The 17,789-nt window shown below is 40.2% G+C and overlaps 1 protein-coding gene across 1 annotated transcript in view; it reads right to left on the minus strand.

Annotated features, from left to right (window-relative positions):
- Window positions 1-17,789, minus strand: part of ACVR1 (activin A receptor type 1) — a 127,831-nt gene that overhangs the window by 75,887 nt on the left and 34,155 nt on the right. The gene's annotated exons all lie outside the window — the stretch shown is intronic.

Genomic DNA, 17,789 nt, shown 5'->3' on the forward strand with positions numbered 1-17,789 from the left:
AAGGGGGGCTCTAGATAACTATCAAAAAAAAAACAAAAACCCACCCAAGCTCCTTTTTCCTTTAGGAAGACTTTAAAAACATCAACATTTGTCAAAGGAAGAGGAAATTTTTATTAGAACCAAACTTTTCCATTCAAATAGCTGAGCAACACAAAACATTGAAAAACGTACTCCTTTTGGAAAATAGCACCTTTTTATTTTTAACCTCAAGGGACACTTTGCCAAGAAAACTTTCATGTAAATAAATCAAAGCAGAAAACAAATCCAAAATACAGCATTCCTCAATAATTATTTGGAAGTAAAATCACATAATAAAAAAAAAATCACATCAACCTTGAAATTCAAGAGAAATGCTTTACAAATAATATCAAAACTTGCCTCGCTTCAGTTTAAACTGAGCCTCAGAATCAATTTGAAAAGAGAATTGAGAATGTAAAAATAAGACACAAAAAAATAAGACACTAAAATAAGACAGACAAAAATATCCCCCCGTAGAAAGGTCAACCAGAAGCTTGACATTTTCAGCAATCATTCAGTGAACTTAAAGAGTAAAAAGCCATTTCTAGAGTGGACATCCTGAAAAACAAACTCTTCAGATAAGCAGCATCCACAACCCTTGAGTTTCAGAGCAAACTGTGGAAATCCTGGTGTTTTCCTAGATGCCGGGGACAGGGGAATTTGGCGGAAGATGCCTCCCCATCTGCCGAAGACTAACTGCATTTTAGAAGGGGTGAGTGCAAAGAGGCCTTGGCGGCCGCCCTGCCTAAAGCCAGCCGTGTCTTCAAGTTACAGGTACTATTTGGGGAGGAGCTTTAGATAAGCAAGAAAAGAAGGAAATACTGGTGCATATTTTTCTGATTATTTTTAAAAATCAGAGATTTTTTTTTTTTTTAATTACAGAAGTACTTCTAATTTCCCTTCCAACTTCCCAGCTCTATCACCTTCCTGCAGAGAATTCCTTCAAGAATGTGCTCAGGTTCTCCTGCCTCGCTCAGTCTTCCCTAATGATTCTCACATTTTCCAGATCTTTCCATTCTAATTCCTCTTGTATTAATATTCTATAGGACTCAATTCTATATGACCTGGTACTTAAACCTCTAAACCTCTTCCTTGAACTGGGTCTGTCTCAAAAAAAAAAAAAAAAAGGCGAGGATCACATTTTCTTCTTCTTCGACTTGCATACAGTTGGTGCTCAAGAGTTACTGGATAAAAATCAAGTCTTCAAATTAAGCATAGTTTAATATTTGTCTTAAAATTATCAGCCTGTCAAATAACCCATGGACTGAAGTCAAAACTGTGGTGTACTACAAGGAAGAACAAGTCAGTAAAATGACAGCAAAGGTGGAAAGCAAATTCCAAATACTTAACTCTTAAAATATTCTGCTCAGAACCCATCTCTGCACAAATACACTCCATGCCAATAGGCAAGTGTCACAGATCCTGAAACGCAGTTGAAAGTAGTTTTGTTCAAAACCCCGAGAGATTTAAATAATAAAAACAAATAAAAAGAGGCATATGCACCAATTAAAATCAGTAAGATAAAATAAATATCTATACAGATATCCTTCGACTTACGATGCGGTTACATCCCAATAAACCCATCATAAGTTGAAAATGTCCTAAGCCGAAAATGCATTCACTATTTCTTACCTACCAATCATCATAGTTGAGCCCAGCCTAATTTAAACTTGCTCAACCCTTACATCAGCCTACGGTTGGGCAAATTCACCTAACACAAAGCCTATTTTATAATAAAGTGTTGAGGGCTTCCCTGGTGGCGCAGTGGTTGAGAATCTGCCTGCTAATGCAGGGGACACGGGTTCGAGCCCCGGTCTGGGAAGATCCCACATGCTGCGGAGCAACTGGGCCCGTGCGCCACAACTACTGAGCCTGCGCGTCTGGAGCCTGTGCTCCGCAACAAGAGAGGCCACAACAGGGAGAGGCCCGCGCACCGCACCGCGATGAAGAGTGGCCCCCGCTTGCCGCAACTAGAGAAAGCCCTCACACAGAAACAAAGACCTAACACAGCCAAAAATAAATAAACAAACAAATGTGGGGTTTAAAAAAAAAATTATAATAAAGTGTTGAATACCTCATGTACTTTACTGAATACCGTACAGAAAGTGAAGAACAGAATATGCCTCTAGGTGTATCGGTTGTTCAACCTCGTGCTCACGTGGCTAACTAGGAGCTGCGGCTGCCCTGCCTCATAAGAGAGGGTTGTACTGCATGGCGCATGTCGTTGGCCCGGGAAAAGATCAAAACTCACAATTCAAAGTACACTTTCTACTGAACGCGTATCACTTTCGCACCATCTTAACACCGAAAAACTGTTAAGTCAAACCATCGTAAGTCAGGGACCATGTGCATACAGCAAACTGCAGCAACTTGTCACAAAACTTTCATTGAGCTGAGTTTTTCCAAAACCTTGGCCAATTTATTTGTTTAGCTATGGAGGTTTAATTATTGGCAACTAATCATGCCATGTGAAAATCTGACCCATAAAGGTTAGAAGCACATTCCTGTGAAGTGGTGAAGGGCGGGTGTGAGGAAGGGGGAGAGGAGAAATACAAAAAAACATTCTAACTCCAATTGCAGGCTTAACATAGTAGTACATTTTTCTTTCATCCAATTTAAGAGAACATGCATAGTGTCTTAAAAGTCATGGTGATATGATGGGACTGATAACAGGCAAGCATAAAAGGTACTTAAAATCTAACATGTTCTTGGCAGTCAATACAGCAGCTAAGCAACAGGGAAATCGGGGCAAGTTTTCTCAACTTTTTAATTATAACTATATCCTTGGCTTCTAGAAACTGTCTTTCAAATACTACAAATCCTTGCTCTTTCAAGACATCATCCCTTGTATGGTCATGGGCGTTAATTAGACTTATTGTGATCATTTTGCAATATACACAAGTATCAAATCACTGCAATGTATACCTGAAACTAACATAATGTTATATGTCAATTATACCTCAATTAAAAAAAAAAAAAGACAAAAGACATCATCTCATACCTTCCCCGTCTATCCACCCAGCCTCATAACCCAAATAAACCATGGTGTGTGTATATCTTTGATATAGAATTACTGTTAACTGAAATTACTTTAAGCAGTGTATGGCAGTAAGAACATGGACTTAGGAAAGAGCCAAACCCAGTTTTCCAACCTAATAAACGTGATCTTACACAAATCATTTAACCCGTTTGTTTCAGTTTCCTCTGCCACAAAACAAGGTTAATATCTCCCATCTTTAAGAGTTAGTAATAATGCCAATTATCATTTAGTTCTAGAACTGTGCTAACCACACAATTGCATTATCTGATTTAATCCTAACACCACAAAAATGGAGAGGAAAGTATTAGTATTCCTACTTGAAAGATAAGAAAACAGTGTTAGAGAGGTTAAGTAAAACTGTCCCAAGATCACACTTTTGAAATATGTGGTAAAACAAATCAACTCAAGTTATGCTGAGTCCAAAATCTGTGTTCTTAACTGCCTGTAAGTTAAACTGTATCTTGACTATTTGTAAGAATTGAATTCTTGTAGTAAATATTCTTAGGTCCCTTTACTGTTTTCTACCTCTTAAAATAATAGAAGTGCTAAAGCAGCATGGTAGAAAAGCATAACGTATACCAATCCCAAACAATAACACAAATCATCCACATGATACTACAAATGTCCTCTTGTTCTGGCTCTAAAATAACAACGCTGCAACCAAGCAAATAAATGTCAAGGATCCTTGAAGAATAATCTACTCCAGATACTTGAATACGTGGGCAAGATAATACTGGGTATTATCTATCAGTAATTCTGAAGAAAGGCAACAGAGGTATCAACCAGTTCCCAAGATTCCCAATCTCCCAGTGGGGAAAAAAATAGGTCACACACCCTAGACAACCTTGGGGGACACCACAGAGCTCAAAGAACAAGGAGAGCCACATAAGTTGAGGAAAGATAAATGCTGATTGAATCAGGAAGCAGAGAGGAGCACAAGGGTATAGCAAATCTCCTTCTCCAGAAATTTTCAAATTCTCTGTAGACATTACGCTTTGGGATTTGGGAATGAGAAATGGGAATGTCCAGGAAGTTCCCCAGAATTCCCCAAGTTATAAGTTATTCAACAAATACTTCCAAACACCCTTTACTCATTATTATGGATATCTAAAAGAAAGGTTAAATAAATAATAAACTTAATAGTATTTACAAAGAATGGTAGTCTATAACGAATGTTCAAATGCTAGAGAATGTCAGTGAGCATTATTGGGGAGCATTCCAATAGCGAGCCAAATCCAGCCCTCAGTTTGTTTTGGTAAATAAAAGTTTTATTGGAACACAGCCCCACTTGTTCATTTCACGTATAGTCTGTGGCTGCTTTCACACGAAACAGCAGACTTGATAGTTGTGACAGAGTCCATATGGCTTGCAAAAGCCTAAAATATTTATGATCTGGCCCTTTAGAGAAAAGGTTTGTTGATCCCTGGAATAACCTTCCTCATAGATCCAAATGCAGGTTAACATCACTACACAGAATAACATGTTGAAACTGCCATCTTAAAGGCTTATTTTGCTTTGGAAACGTATTTCTTGGAATACCACTCACAGGATTTGTATACAACACGCTATGCATATAAATTTATATTTATTTTATTTGCAAGGATGACTCACCAGTAGCAGCAGACAGGGCCATGAATACACATTTATAACATAGCAACAGCTACAAGCAATCATGACCAATTCTCTCCTCTGCGCTCCTATCCTGACCTGGCTCTGGGAAATGTCAATCTTATCCTTCAGTTCTGTAGGCTAGCTTTCAACTTGACATCAGTGGATTCCTTTCATGTACTTATGTCTCTATGTTGATTGTTTTAATTCTCACAGGAGAATCCCAACACTTTTTCCCATTTGCCATTTTTCTTAACTGATTTTTCTGGGGATTTGGAAAAATATAAATTTCCCAAGAAATCCTGCGAAGGAATTCTACCATGAAAGCACTATTCTCTTCAGGTGTATATTTAGATGCTGAGTAGGAATCCAACTCACCAGAAAAAGAGTTGGGGAGAGGAGGCAAGCATGAGGATGAACCAAGTCTCCAGGATGTTTTTTGGAAAAGATTAAGGTCTGTCTCAAAGCCTAGAAAGAAGACCAACCAAGGTGGAGACAGGAAGAAAGCAAGATTTCCTAATGCTTTGGCCCCTGGGATGGATTTAAGGTCCAAATTTCAGAGCACCTTTCTCCTCCAGAATTTAAATTATAATTTGGCTAAGATGAGCGGCATCTACTGTGGGCCATGACAAGAGTGAGTGCAATTAAGTACCAGACTATATTTCTGAAGACAACATACTTATAACTTATAACTTCAAACATCCTCATGCGAAGTGGTTTGGAACCCTATCAAAAATCCCATTTCTCTGTCCAGCCTTTTAAAGGCTCATTTATTTGTGCCAGAAATATAAAGCATGAGGCTCATAATAGTACTCAAGGGAACAAAGGCAGTGGGGTAGTGTAGCAGCAAGAGGGTTCCAGACTTGAACCACAGAGTCCTGGGCTGAATCCCAGCCCTGTCAGTTACTACACAGCTAGTCTTGGGCCAACTGAGCTGCCGTCTCTCCCAGGCAAAAATGGGCATCAGGACGCCCTTGCAGAGTGGCCATATGTGAAGTACGCAGCATGCGGTGGGTGGTAATAGATGATAGCTATTAATAAAAATTTAATATTTAAGGAGCAGGCGTAAAGGAGAGGAAACAGTGAGGAAGACTGAGAATCACAAGGGTTGAATTAATAGGTTGAATCATATGAAATTGCCAAAATTTGACCACTTTGACTCATAGCACTAGTAATTTAAAAAATAAATATTATAAAAGAAGCTTGAAAGAAGAGAACATGGAAGACTAATACCCCATACTCATTCCCCCACTGGTGGCACCTTAGAAGAAATCCAGACACCAGATGGGAAGGCTACAGACTAAAATAGAAAACACCTTCGTCAATTCCTCACCAGATAGGAGGTGTGACTTCAGGGAAGAGAAGATTCAACAGAGACAGACAGAAAGACAGAAACACATACACACACCCTCGCTCACACGTAGCCCATGTAATTCACTCATTCTCGCTCTTCCTTCTCCATTCCTGCTCTCTCCTTTTCTTTCCTTATTTCTTTCCCCACACAATGCCCAAAGGTGACTTTTTTTAACCATTTTGGGAAGGAAACACAGCATTTCTGGTCAGCTGATGTTACCAGCTGCATGGCAAGCCTTTCTGCAGGCCTTGTAGGACAGCTGGTAGCTTGATAAAGAAATCCAATGGATCCATCACTTTTTCCCCCTTATTTTTCTATCTTCTCTTCACACCATAGTTACTAGTTTTGTTAGTCTTGTTAACAAAGACTAAATCTTGTTAGTCTTCACCCAATTAATGGGTCTGTGGTTATTTCAGAGTCACGTCAACTCCTGGATGAGATCTGAGTTTCAAGGCACCCAACTAGCCCAATCCTAAGTAGCTCTAGTGCAGCTATATCTAAGTCTCAAAAAGGTTCTGAGTGAGGAATCAGAGCACCTTGAGTAGAAAAGGATTAAGAACTGGCAGAGGTAAGAAAGAAGTAACTTGTCATTTCTTCCATGCCCCCAATGCACTACTCTCTGAAGAGAATTGGACTTCACTGGTAATCAGATCCGCCTTTCTCTGTTGGGTCCCAATTTCAGGTATGTAAATCCCATTCTTGCAGAACTTCCGCACTCCCCATTTCCATGAGGCATGCATGTTTTATCTGCTGTCTGGCAGTGATGGGGTAATCCTTGATGATTACCCTCACATATAATACCATGCAGGCTTTCATCAGTGGATGACCTCAAAGCAGTGTTTATAAGAGTTTGCTGGATGCCACCCACACGGGCCGGAACCAGATTTTCTAGTTTTCTAGTGGGGTGTTTGTTTCTCCAAAGCTTCACTCTGGGGTTCCTGGGTCTATATACCTTCACTAGACAGACATTAGCAAAGCTTCAACAGGGAGCTTCTTGAAAATAGGCATTGTGTATACCCAACGTCCTGCTGTATCTCCAATGCCTGGTTCAGTATCACATCAGACTTATTTAAGTATTTGTGGAATGAACGAAGCTTAAAATTACAGAAAAGCAATAAGTATTAACAGTTTCAAGCTCATAAACTTGGTAAAGAAAATGCATAAATCACTAAATAGCTAAGTTTCTACCCTAGATTTAAATTCAAAGCAGCGCAAAATGTACCAAACTCTTATTTGACAGGAACAAGTTAATATAAGAAACATAAAAATAAAAATATAAATTATAGAAAAGTTACTATTTCATAAAAGCAGTCTTCATTTTAGAATGGTGATAAGTTTTCCTAGTACATGTATTCACCAAACAACTACTACACATTAAGGTTAAGTTTTTCAGAACCATATCTACAGAAATTTCCAGAAATATTGAAGGGGGTTATTACAAAAGAGGGGCACCAAAATAAATGAACAGAGAACTAATGCTTTTAAAAACCATTCTTCCAATGCCCTCTTGCAAATATTTATGTCGATTACCAACCTAAATAAAATTTTCACCAGATCATTTTCCCTAATTAAGATTCAGTAAGAATTTTTTAAAAAGGCAATCAACATTCTTTTTCTAATTGTTTGGTTTAATTTTTATTTACCCATAGGCACTTCCAAGGCTAGGCAGGAAACTGCTTGCCCCCTGTGCGGACAGAACAAGGTAACAAACAGAAAAAGATCCAGTAAAGTTTTAAAAAATTAAGAGTAAACAGTATCTTGTATGGCTGTGTTTTCTTGTTGTGTGCTACTAATATCCATAATTATGTCAGACAAGCTATGCCTTTTACAAGCAGTTGCCAGACCTGCAGTGAGTTATCTGAAAAACTAACATGCAAGCTTCTTGAAGAGGAAAATAGCTTCTTACTTACTGTTTAGCTTTATAATAATTGGGTACCATCCCTTCAATACCAGACAATCAACAAATACTTGCTGACTGATGAACAATGATGAGATTAATTTAAAATAAGATTAAAGTCAGGAATCCAGGGGACTCTGGGTCTATCACTGACTGAGCAGCCTTGAACATTAGGTTTCTTCAAAGCCTGCTCTATCATCTCGATAGAACTATTGCAGGGGGTCATCAGGCACCGTGGAGAAAACATTACATTAATGAGCTAGACACACCCCTGCACCATAGCTGTGTGACACTGGTAAGTCACCTGTGTTCTCTGGAATCCATTTTTCCTACCTAGAACTTGAGAGTGGTGGCCCAAGTTGCTAAGTTTCCTCCTACCTAAAAGATTCTCTGTTTAGATATTTCTTTTACAATTGCTAGCAGGATTCCTCAAGAATTATGCTAACAGGAAAGACTACCTCTTTAATTAAAGATGGTTTTCCAATCTACTCCTGTACTGAAATGCGAACCAACCTGCTCATTAAAAGATAAAAACATTTTTCATTTAATTTAGCAATTTAGTGCTTAACTCACCGAGGTTTGCTGTTAATTTAATTTGCCTACCAATAATTTGTTTGCCAACTGAAGAATAACTGAGTAAGAAAATGCACAAAAGGGTGCAGAATAACAGTGGCGGGGCACGGGGAGGCGGGCGGTGTCTATCGCGGCCAGTCTCTCAAGGGGTATGGGAATGTGTCCAGTTCCCAAGACAAGGAATCTGGATTAACAAAACTCAAGTCAGCGTGTCTACATCACCCTCCACCCAAAGCTGCTAACCTTCCTTTATGTCCTATCTCATGCAATGGAACCACCCAGCCCTTCCTGTCTCACACCAGCAGCACTCCAACTCTTTCTCAGTGATTTCCTCTAAGAACCTGCCAACAGTGCCAGCAATGCCTCTCCTGAGCATGTGCAAATTCCTGATTTCTAGGACCTGGCCTGAGACTTCTCCCACCTCATCCAGTTATCACCCCCCAGGCGCTCTGACCCTAACTGCACCTTACAGCTCCCTGAGAACGCCTCCATCTTGTTCGCCTTCTGCCTTTGTACTTGGTCCGCCAGAAATGTTTTTTCCATCTGTCAATTCCTATACTTCAGGATCAGCTCAAGAATCACCTCCCTATGGAAATCTTCCCTGAAGCCCCCATGACCACACCCTGTCTAAGATACATGCACCCTCATCTGTTGTTATCACGGCACCTAAAAAGTGCACTTCAATTTTTTTTTTTTTTTAATTTCACTGCTTAGTAAGCCTGTGAATTCCTCAAAGATAAGTAGTACTTTTTCATTTCTGAAACATCAGGGATAGTCTTATAAACAACAGGTCCTTAACAAATGCTGATGAATGAATGGGTGAACCCTGATAATGGATTCAAAGCAGAAGAGGAACACTCTAAGGGAAATATGAACAGTAAAAATTAAGAAATAATTATGCTAATGCAAAAAAGGAGGTAGGCCTACCAGAATACACGTTTAGCGTTGTCATGGCTTTTCATTCAAAGCAAAAAAAACTCCCCCAGATCCTAGGTTAAAGAGACTAAGAGAGAGCTAAAGTGTTTATTTCATACAAAAAGACAGTATGTAAACTAAATGTATACATTAAACCATAGCTTCCTACTGACTTACATATGAAAACAAGAAAGTATTATTCCCTACTCCAACAGCTTAGACCATAATCTTTTTCTAAATTACATATATACAGAAAAATAGCTTGAGAGCTACACTCAAATACCATGCTAACACTGTAACATCACTGGAAATTAAGATGTCAATAAAATGTAAGAAGGGAAATGCTTCATCTTATAAGAATAATGTTAATTTTTTTTCCAAGAAAATTATTTCCAAGGTGGTCATGTGGAGCCAGGCCTCCACACAATTCCCAAAGCTAGGCTCTCACTCACTGGCCTCCCTCCAGATGTCCTCAGTCAAGGTGCTGGGGGCCAGAGAGGGAAAAAGATGAGTTCTTCTTACCATGACAATGCTACCTTCTTAATGGTTCTCCCCACCCAACCCATTTCCCCAACCTCAACCTTTTTACACCACACAGTGGGAAGAAAAGAATAAATACATAAATTGCTATATAATGCAACTGAACTTAGTAAGCATAAAGAAGGTAAGAGAAAGGAGCCCATGGCCAAAGTTGAATGCTAAGGAAAAGAGAAGGAAGATACCAAGAACAAGCTTGCCTGTTATTAGCACTGGCTGCCTGGGATCACTTGAAGTTTACACATAAAATTGCTTAAGGCATGAGTCATTTCGAATCATGACTGTATTGATTCACTTAATGTGTTCAAGCAAACCTGCAATGAAGGTGACCTAGAAGTTCTGAGATGCAGATGATTATCCAATCAAAATAAGGGGGGTGGCAGACATATTTTGAAAATCAAAACCATAAATAAATGTTCAGAAAATTTTTACATAAAAAAGAATGAAATAATGCCATTTGCAGCAACATGGATGCAACTAGAGATTATCATACTAAGTGAAGTCAGAAAGACAAATACCATATGATATGACTTACGTGTGGAACCTAAAATATGGCACAAAAGAACCTATCTACAAAACAGAAACAGACTCACAGACATAGAGAGCAGACTTGTGGTTGCCAAGAGGGAAAGGGGAGGGAGAAGGATGGATTGGGAATTTGGGGTTGGTAGATGCAACCTATTACATTTAGAATGGATAAACAACAAGGTATAGCACACAGAACTATATTCAATATCCTGTGATAAACCATAATGGAAAAGAATATAAAAAAGAATGTCTATATGTGTGTAACTGAGTCACTTTGCTATACAGCAGAGATTGGCACTACACTGTAAATCAACTATATGTCAATAAAAAACCCTGAATTTCGGGCTTCCCTGGTGGTGCAGTGGTTGGGAGTCTGCCTGCCGATGCAGGGGACACGGGTTCGTGCCCCGGTCCGGGAAGATCCCACGTGCCGTGGAGCGGCTGGGCCCGTGAGCCATGGCCGCTGAGCCTGCGCGTCCGGAGCCTGTGCTCTGCAACAGGAGAGGTCACAGCAGTGAGAGGCTCGGGTACGGCAAAAAAAAAAAAATTGAATTTAAAAAAAAAGAAAATTTTTAAAAATCCTGTTGCTTTCTCATTACAAACGGGCAGAAGAATATGAGATTTCTTAGTTTATCAAAATTGAGCATAGGTTTAAAAAACAAAAGATTGAGAATTTACTGTTCTAGAGGATTCTGTCAACAAAAACTGGTGTCAACCACGGGGTTGGTCCAGGAACTTGGCTTCTACTCTCACTTAGTTCACAGGATAATTGGGAGCCCAAACTTCAACTTCTACTTCAATGATCTTAGCTTCAAAATCAGTCTTACATGCTGATGGTTTCTTTTGGGGATGATGAATATGTTCTAATATTAGATAGTGTTGACAGTTGCACAACTCTGAATACTAAAAGCCACTGAATTGTACATCACAAAAGAGTGAATGTTTTGGTGTATGAACTAAGTCAATAAAACTGTTATTTTAAAAAATCAGTCTTAAAGCTCTTATGCCTTTTTCTATATAACTTAGACCTTGAGTGTATGCTGTGCAGTGCCTGCTAACTGCATGGGCATACGTTGTCTCCCGATTCGTTTTGTGGAAAGAGCCAAAACATTGGAATCACACAGTTTGGGAACTGAACCTAGCTCTGTCACTTCCCAGGCTCTGGGATCTTGAGCACATTATTGTCTGAGCCCCAGTCCCCAGCTATAAAACAAGCAGACACTACCTACCTATCACAGGAGGAGACTGTTTTCCTGCAAATCACCACCAAGCTCAGACTGATGGTAACTGGCAGAAAATAAAATGGGATGGGCTCTAAGAATAGATGTATGGGGGGTAATGAGACAAAAGGGTAGATGCAAAAGCCGGAAGGATGTGGCAAATGCAGAGTCAGGACCAAAGCCAGCCTGCCTAGAATTAGGGCAAACCCTTCTGGAATCTTCCTTTTGGTTCCAATAATGCTATGGGGTGGTGGTGATGTGAAGTGGGAGGGTGAGGATAGGGCTGTTCCCAGAGCAAGCACTATTATCAAAACTGCCTTATCTATGGATACTTAAATCTCAGGATTCTTACTCAAGTAATTTTATATGAGTAACCACAAAGCAGAGACATCTTCTATACTTTTCATCTCCTCATGTGTCATTAAGCATTCAGTCCACTAATGGAATTATAGCCTCTTGATTGGGCTGCTATTAATAGAACACAGTTTTCCACCAGGATTCATTTTTTATAGATTAATTCTATACAATAAAACATGCCTGAAGTTGAGTGTATTGGCAGTCTTTTCGTCACAAGCCTCAAGATTCCACACCTGTGATTAACTTAAATCAGCACAAGTTGAAACTTCAGCTTTTCCATCATTTGTGATATTGCAACTCTTAAGAAGCACCTTACCTGACAATTAGTACAATCTATATTTACCATCAATAACACAAATTCCCAACTGGGCCAGAGTTTCTAATGTGAAAGTCTTTATAGTGGTTTTAATAATATCATTCTCATTTAAAATGTGCACTATTTGCCAAGCAGCAATTAAAAGAAAAAAATTATATGCATACATATATATATAGTGTGTATATATGTCCATGTGTATGTACACACATACACATATATTTTTTTAAAAACATATAAACTTTATACCACACGTTTCTACCATCAAAAAGCAATTCCAGAAGAGGTAAAAAGATGAGCAAGTTGTCCTGTCCTCCCCGCAAGTAGAGCCTACACCACAGCCAACTAAATTCTCTCACCCCAAGTTGCTCGAGAGACCAACAGGTTAACAAACTAGTCTTCCTCAGCAGCACTTTAAGGCGCCAGGAGATTAGCATGAAAAAAAAAAACAAAACATTAGCAATTGTTTCTGTTTGCCATCCACACTGTCAACAATTCTAAGAAACATTCCACTGAGTTTTTTCAGGTCACTAAACCCTTGTCCATTTCATAAATATTTGTCTCCTGATTTTGCTTTTTTACTTTTTAAATCCCAGAGGGAAATGATAATGTTCTATAAGTGTTAGAATGGCTTCATTTCTAAAATTGGAAGGAAGAAAAGGCTAGCTTCTGTTAGTTCTAATTTTGAAAGTGTTAAGTATTAGGGGAGAGACCTCTCAGATAATAACCTTTTTTTTTTACATTTTAGTTGTCTCAGGTGCATTTTTGTTGCTTCTACTAGCATTGCTGTGCAGTCAGGTTTATCTTAAGATAACACATTCTAGCATACATTCAACTGAGTCTCCTAGATTTATAGCCAAATTTAGACTGGCTTAACACAACCGGAAGGTGTCCTTCCACAGTTTTTCACGTTGGACATATGAAGAGTGGGTCAGATACATGTCTAGAAGCTATTTTATTTCAAACATAATTTTGTATGGTGAACTTTCCTACACACACACACACACACACACACACACCATGCTTTAACTGCTACTTCAGAGTTGCAGTCAACTCCTCATGCCATTAGCAAAGACAAGATCCAATATGTAAGATAATTTAGGGGAAAAAAAGGCAAATAAATATAAATATTCCATAGAAATAGGGGCCTATCAGGTTGGGAAAAGCTTCCATAGCTTCTGTATGTGAATATATTCTCTCTCTGAAGAGAGGTAAGTTGTTCCCAACTCTGAGGTTTATTGTACATCAAACATCAAGAATGTTAAGGAGGGGCTTCCCTGGTGGCGCAATGGTTGAGAATCCGCCTGCCGATGCAGGGGACACGGGTTCGTGCCCCGGTCCGGGAAGATCCCACATGCCGCGGAGCGGCTGGGCCCGTGAGCCATGGCCGCTGAGCCTGCGCGTCCGGAGCCTGTGCTCTGCAACGGGAGAGGCCGCAACAGTGAGAGGCCCACATACCACAAAAAAAAAAAAAAAAAAAAAGAATGTTAAGGAAACTTAGTATCTCATACACATTTACTGTCGTTTCTCAAATAACTATGAATTCATGGATATGTATATATATCCACATTTAATACATATTATATGAATATATAATCAATCCATATATAATAAAAATGCAACTACAACCTTTAGTGAAGGCTCTAATTTTTTTTTTTTTTTTTTAAGAAAATTACCAGCACTCCATGCCCTACCCCATTCCCAGGTGTTCTCCATCATTATCTTTTTTTCTCTCCTACACTGTGGTTAAAACCCGGAACGGGGGCCGCACTGCCTGAGCTAGATTTCAGGCCCTGCCATTTGCTACGTTTAGCACCTTAGGCACATAACTCATTTCCTTCATCTGTAAAATTAAGATAAAAAGAATTGGACCTGCTTCACAGAGTAATAATCATAAGGGCTAACTGAATGAATATATGCAAAACACTCAAAGCAGAACCTGATACAGGAGCACCATGAAAGGGTGAGCCATCACTATTATTGATGCTGTTCTTATTATTAGAACCAGAATCTTGACTTTTGTGATATTCACTTCCTTGTTTTTCTCAATAGTTCTTACCTTTTAAGGACTAAAAAATAGTGTTACTCTGACTTGGCTTGTAAAGACTTTGACTTGTCTTTGAATTCCCGTCTTCTCTCAGTCTGCAAGACGTAATGGAATGCACGGGAGAAGGTGGTACTGAAATGGCTCTAACGGACATCAGAACTTCTTGACCTCAAGAACAATAAGAAATGACCTGCAATACTCACAATGAACTGCAGTGTAGCTCTGCTGCAAGGCAGGACTGAAAATGAATGGTAAGTCCAAGGATCCCTCAGACTCTAAAAATAGAGATTATCGGTAGACTAAAGGGAAACCTTGACGCTGACATTGAGTATGCAGATTCCATCCCCCAAGGGTTATCTAGTGAGGATAACGCTAAGCAAGTCACCACCAACCAACCAGCCAACTGACATCTTTAATTTAGTACACGTACTACTCCATAGGGGTGCATAGGTGAAGATCTATCAAGAACACTATGGAGCCATTTATACTATAAAATCTAAAAATGAAAACAAGTGTCACATCTGGAACTCACCCAAGTCCTTCAAACATATAAAATTAACACAGTGATGCCCCGACATTTAGAAAAAGACAAGCTGGCACAGTAGTGCAAGCATGACGTGTTAAATAAAGGCCATTCAATATCTAGTATTAATCACTGAGGAATCATATTTCCTCAAAATGGTCTCTCTAGTTTGCCAACTAAATAAAAACTATACTAGGAAAGACCACACACTTTTTTCTTAAAAATGCCTAACATGAAGGCTTACCTAAAAGAACATAGTCTGCCCGTGGATCTTACTTTAGTCACAGGAGAAGAAACCATACTTGAGATACTATGGCCACCGCCACGTGGTGTGGCCTGGGAGTGGCCTGGAGGGAGAGGTTTACAGCCAGGAACCTTGAGGCCACTCACAATCCACATGGAGTTTCCAAAAGGGGAACACAGGTGGCACCTGCAGCCATGACTTACTGCTCTTCCCTTTACATTTTACCCAACATCTTCACTCTGCGGTCAAAGCCCTCCATTTCAGGAGGGTAACCTGGGCAAGCTTCACTCCCAGCCAAGCCACCACCAGGTATTTTTGTCAAGATTCACTTCCCCCAGGGTGCTTGGACACACGTGCCCTGCCCTGGCTTTGCCCACCAGGAAGCGACAGCCACCCTCTGCCAGCAGGACTTTGTCTTCTTCAGCTCTGAGTCCCCAGGCCCTGGCATGGTGCCTGGCACAGGGCATGCACTTAAGGAAGCGTGCTAAAAAATAACTGTCTCTTCTCCTCCATGGAGCTTTCCTGGATTTAAAAGCACTGTATATACCCCTACCCTCCCCCATTCTGACAGGTCTAGACAAAGAACACCCCAGCTCCTCTTCTGGATGCCCACTGCAATACACAATAAATACCAAATCACTGGTTCTTTATAATTTGTTTCATTCCAGCTGCACCAAAGAACAGGAGCAGCCTTAAGGAAGTTAATTACTCAAGCTTTATGTTTTTTTCACCTGTAAAATGAGGCTACAGATACCAACTTCCTAATATATGTAAAGTCTGTGACATAAGACTTGGCACAAAAGTAAACACCCAAATATCTGTTCCCTCACCATCATACACCATACATTAAAAAGTCAGAGTAACTTAGATTTCAAACTCACAGGAAACAGAGACAGGACTTGGGCATCGGAACCTTTCTTTTGAATTTTCAGAGCTGCTCTCTACACCACTCACATAGCACTCCTTTCCTTCGCTTCTCTGGAGACCCCAGGGCTTACATGGCTGTGGGATAGTAAGTGCCCAAAGTCAGGTCTCCTGCTCGCAGCCTTGCCTGGCCCAGGGTCCAAGCAGAGGGCGTGACTCAGAGAATGGGCTCAGAAAGTACACAGAGAATGAATGTAAGTAAACCAAGCCTTTGCCACTCTCCAAAATGAGATTTTTTTTTTTTTTACTTTATTTTTTTGCTAAGTTTGAGCATGGAAATTCAAAGATACATGTGGGGAAACTAGAGAGCATTACATCTGTGACCAAGGACTTCTCCTGGTTCTTAAGTAGAACTCTCAAACTTTAAGGATCATAACACCTAGATGCATTTTATATAAATTAACAAGTTTCTATTGTCACAAACCCAAACTAGTGCAGACAAACAGGCCTGGAAACTACCAGCCAACTTCATTCTGTGAGTAACCATTAAGTTTTAATCAGATTGCAGTTCAATTTCTGCAACAGTGAGCATTAAGAAGGGCTCCTCAAGGAAAGCGGGCAAAAGTTGGAAGAAAAGGAGGAGGGGGTGGGGGGAGGGGAGGAGGGGGAGGAGGGGAGGAGGGGGAGGAGGAGGAGGAGGAGGAAGGGGAGGAGGGGGGAGGAGGAGGGAGGGGGAGGAGGGGGGAGGAGGAAGAGGAGGGGGAGGGGGAGGAGGAGGGGGAGGGGGAGGAGGAAGGAGAGGAAGAAAGGGGAGGAGGGGGAGGAGGGGGAGGAGGAGACAGGAGGGGGAGGAGGGGGAGGAACAGAACAAAAGAACCGCCCCCAAGCCAGCCCTGTAACACAGACTCCTGACTGAACACTTCTGCCCCTCTTTGCAGCTGTTGTCTCCCGCAGTTGGCATGAAGTGCTGCCAGTCTGGGACCAGCTTCCAGTGAGGACAGCATTGTTTTATTGGCTACTTAGGCAGTGCACACACCATTAATGGAGTTTTTATCTCTCCATTTTCCTGTCAGTACAGTACCAGCCAGTCTGACTCTGTTATTATCATTAAGAAAGCTTTTTTTTTTTTCTTTCCCCACACACACTCTTTAATCCAAACAACATCTGGGAACTCCAGCCTCTATCACATAAAAGGGAAACAGATTTAGAGGGAAAGGGCGGGGGGCAGTACAGTTCCAGCCACACTGAACAACAACCAAATTCCAACAGCCAAGCTTATCTGGAGACACCTATTATCACTGAAACACTGTTCACTTCAAAAGGCAAGGTACTTTCCACCACATTGCTTTAAACCTCTCTTGACCTGCACTATATGGAAAAAATCCCATTTTGACATGTAGCTTTTTAAATTAAAAAAATTTTTTTTTGCCTGCACCTCAAGGCTTGCAGGATCTTAGTTCCCTGACCAGGGACTGAACCCGGACCAAGGCAGTGAAAGTGTCAAGTCCTAACCACTGGACCACCAGGGAATTCCCAACATGTAGCTTTGAAAAAAAAAAAAAAGGAAAAAGAACATTTTATTGCTGCTTTCCTAAATGGGAAGTTCACTTGTGAAATAAAAGAATCACATTCAGAAGATAATTTTTTAAAGAATGAACTTTTTTCCAAAAAGGAAAAAAATATAAAGACCCTTTATGAGACATTACTGGTGAGTACATCTCTAGTATACAAACTAATAGGGAAAAACTGGA

Source organism: Kogia breviceps, chromosome 2 (genome assembly GCF_026419965.1).
Source record: "Kogia breviceps isolate mKogBre1 chromosome 2, mKogBre1 haplotype 1, whole genome shotgun sequence".
Lineage (NCBI taxonomy): Eukaryota > Metazoa > Chordata > Mammalia > Artiodactyla > Physeteridae > Kogia > Kogia breviceps.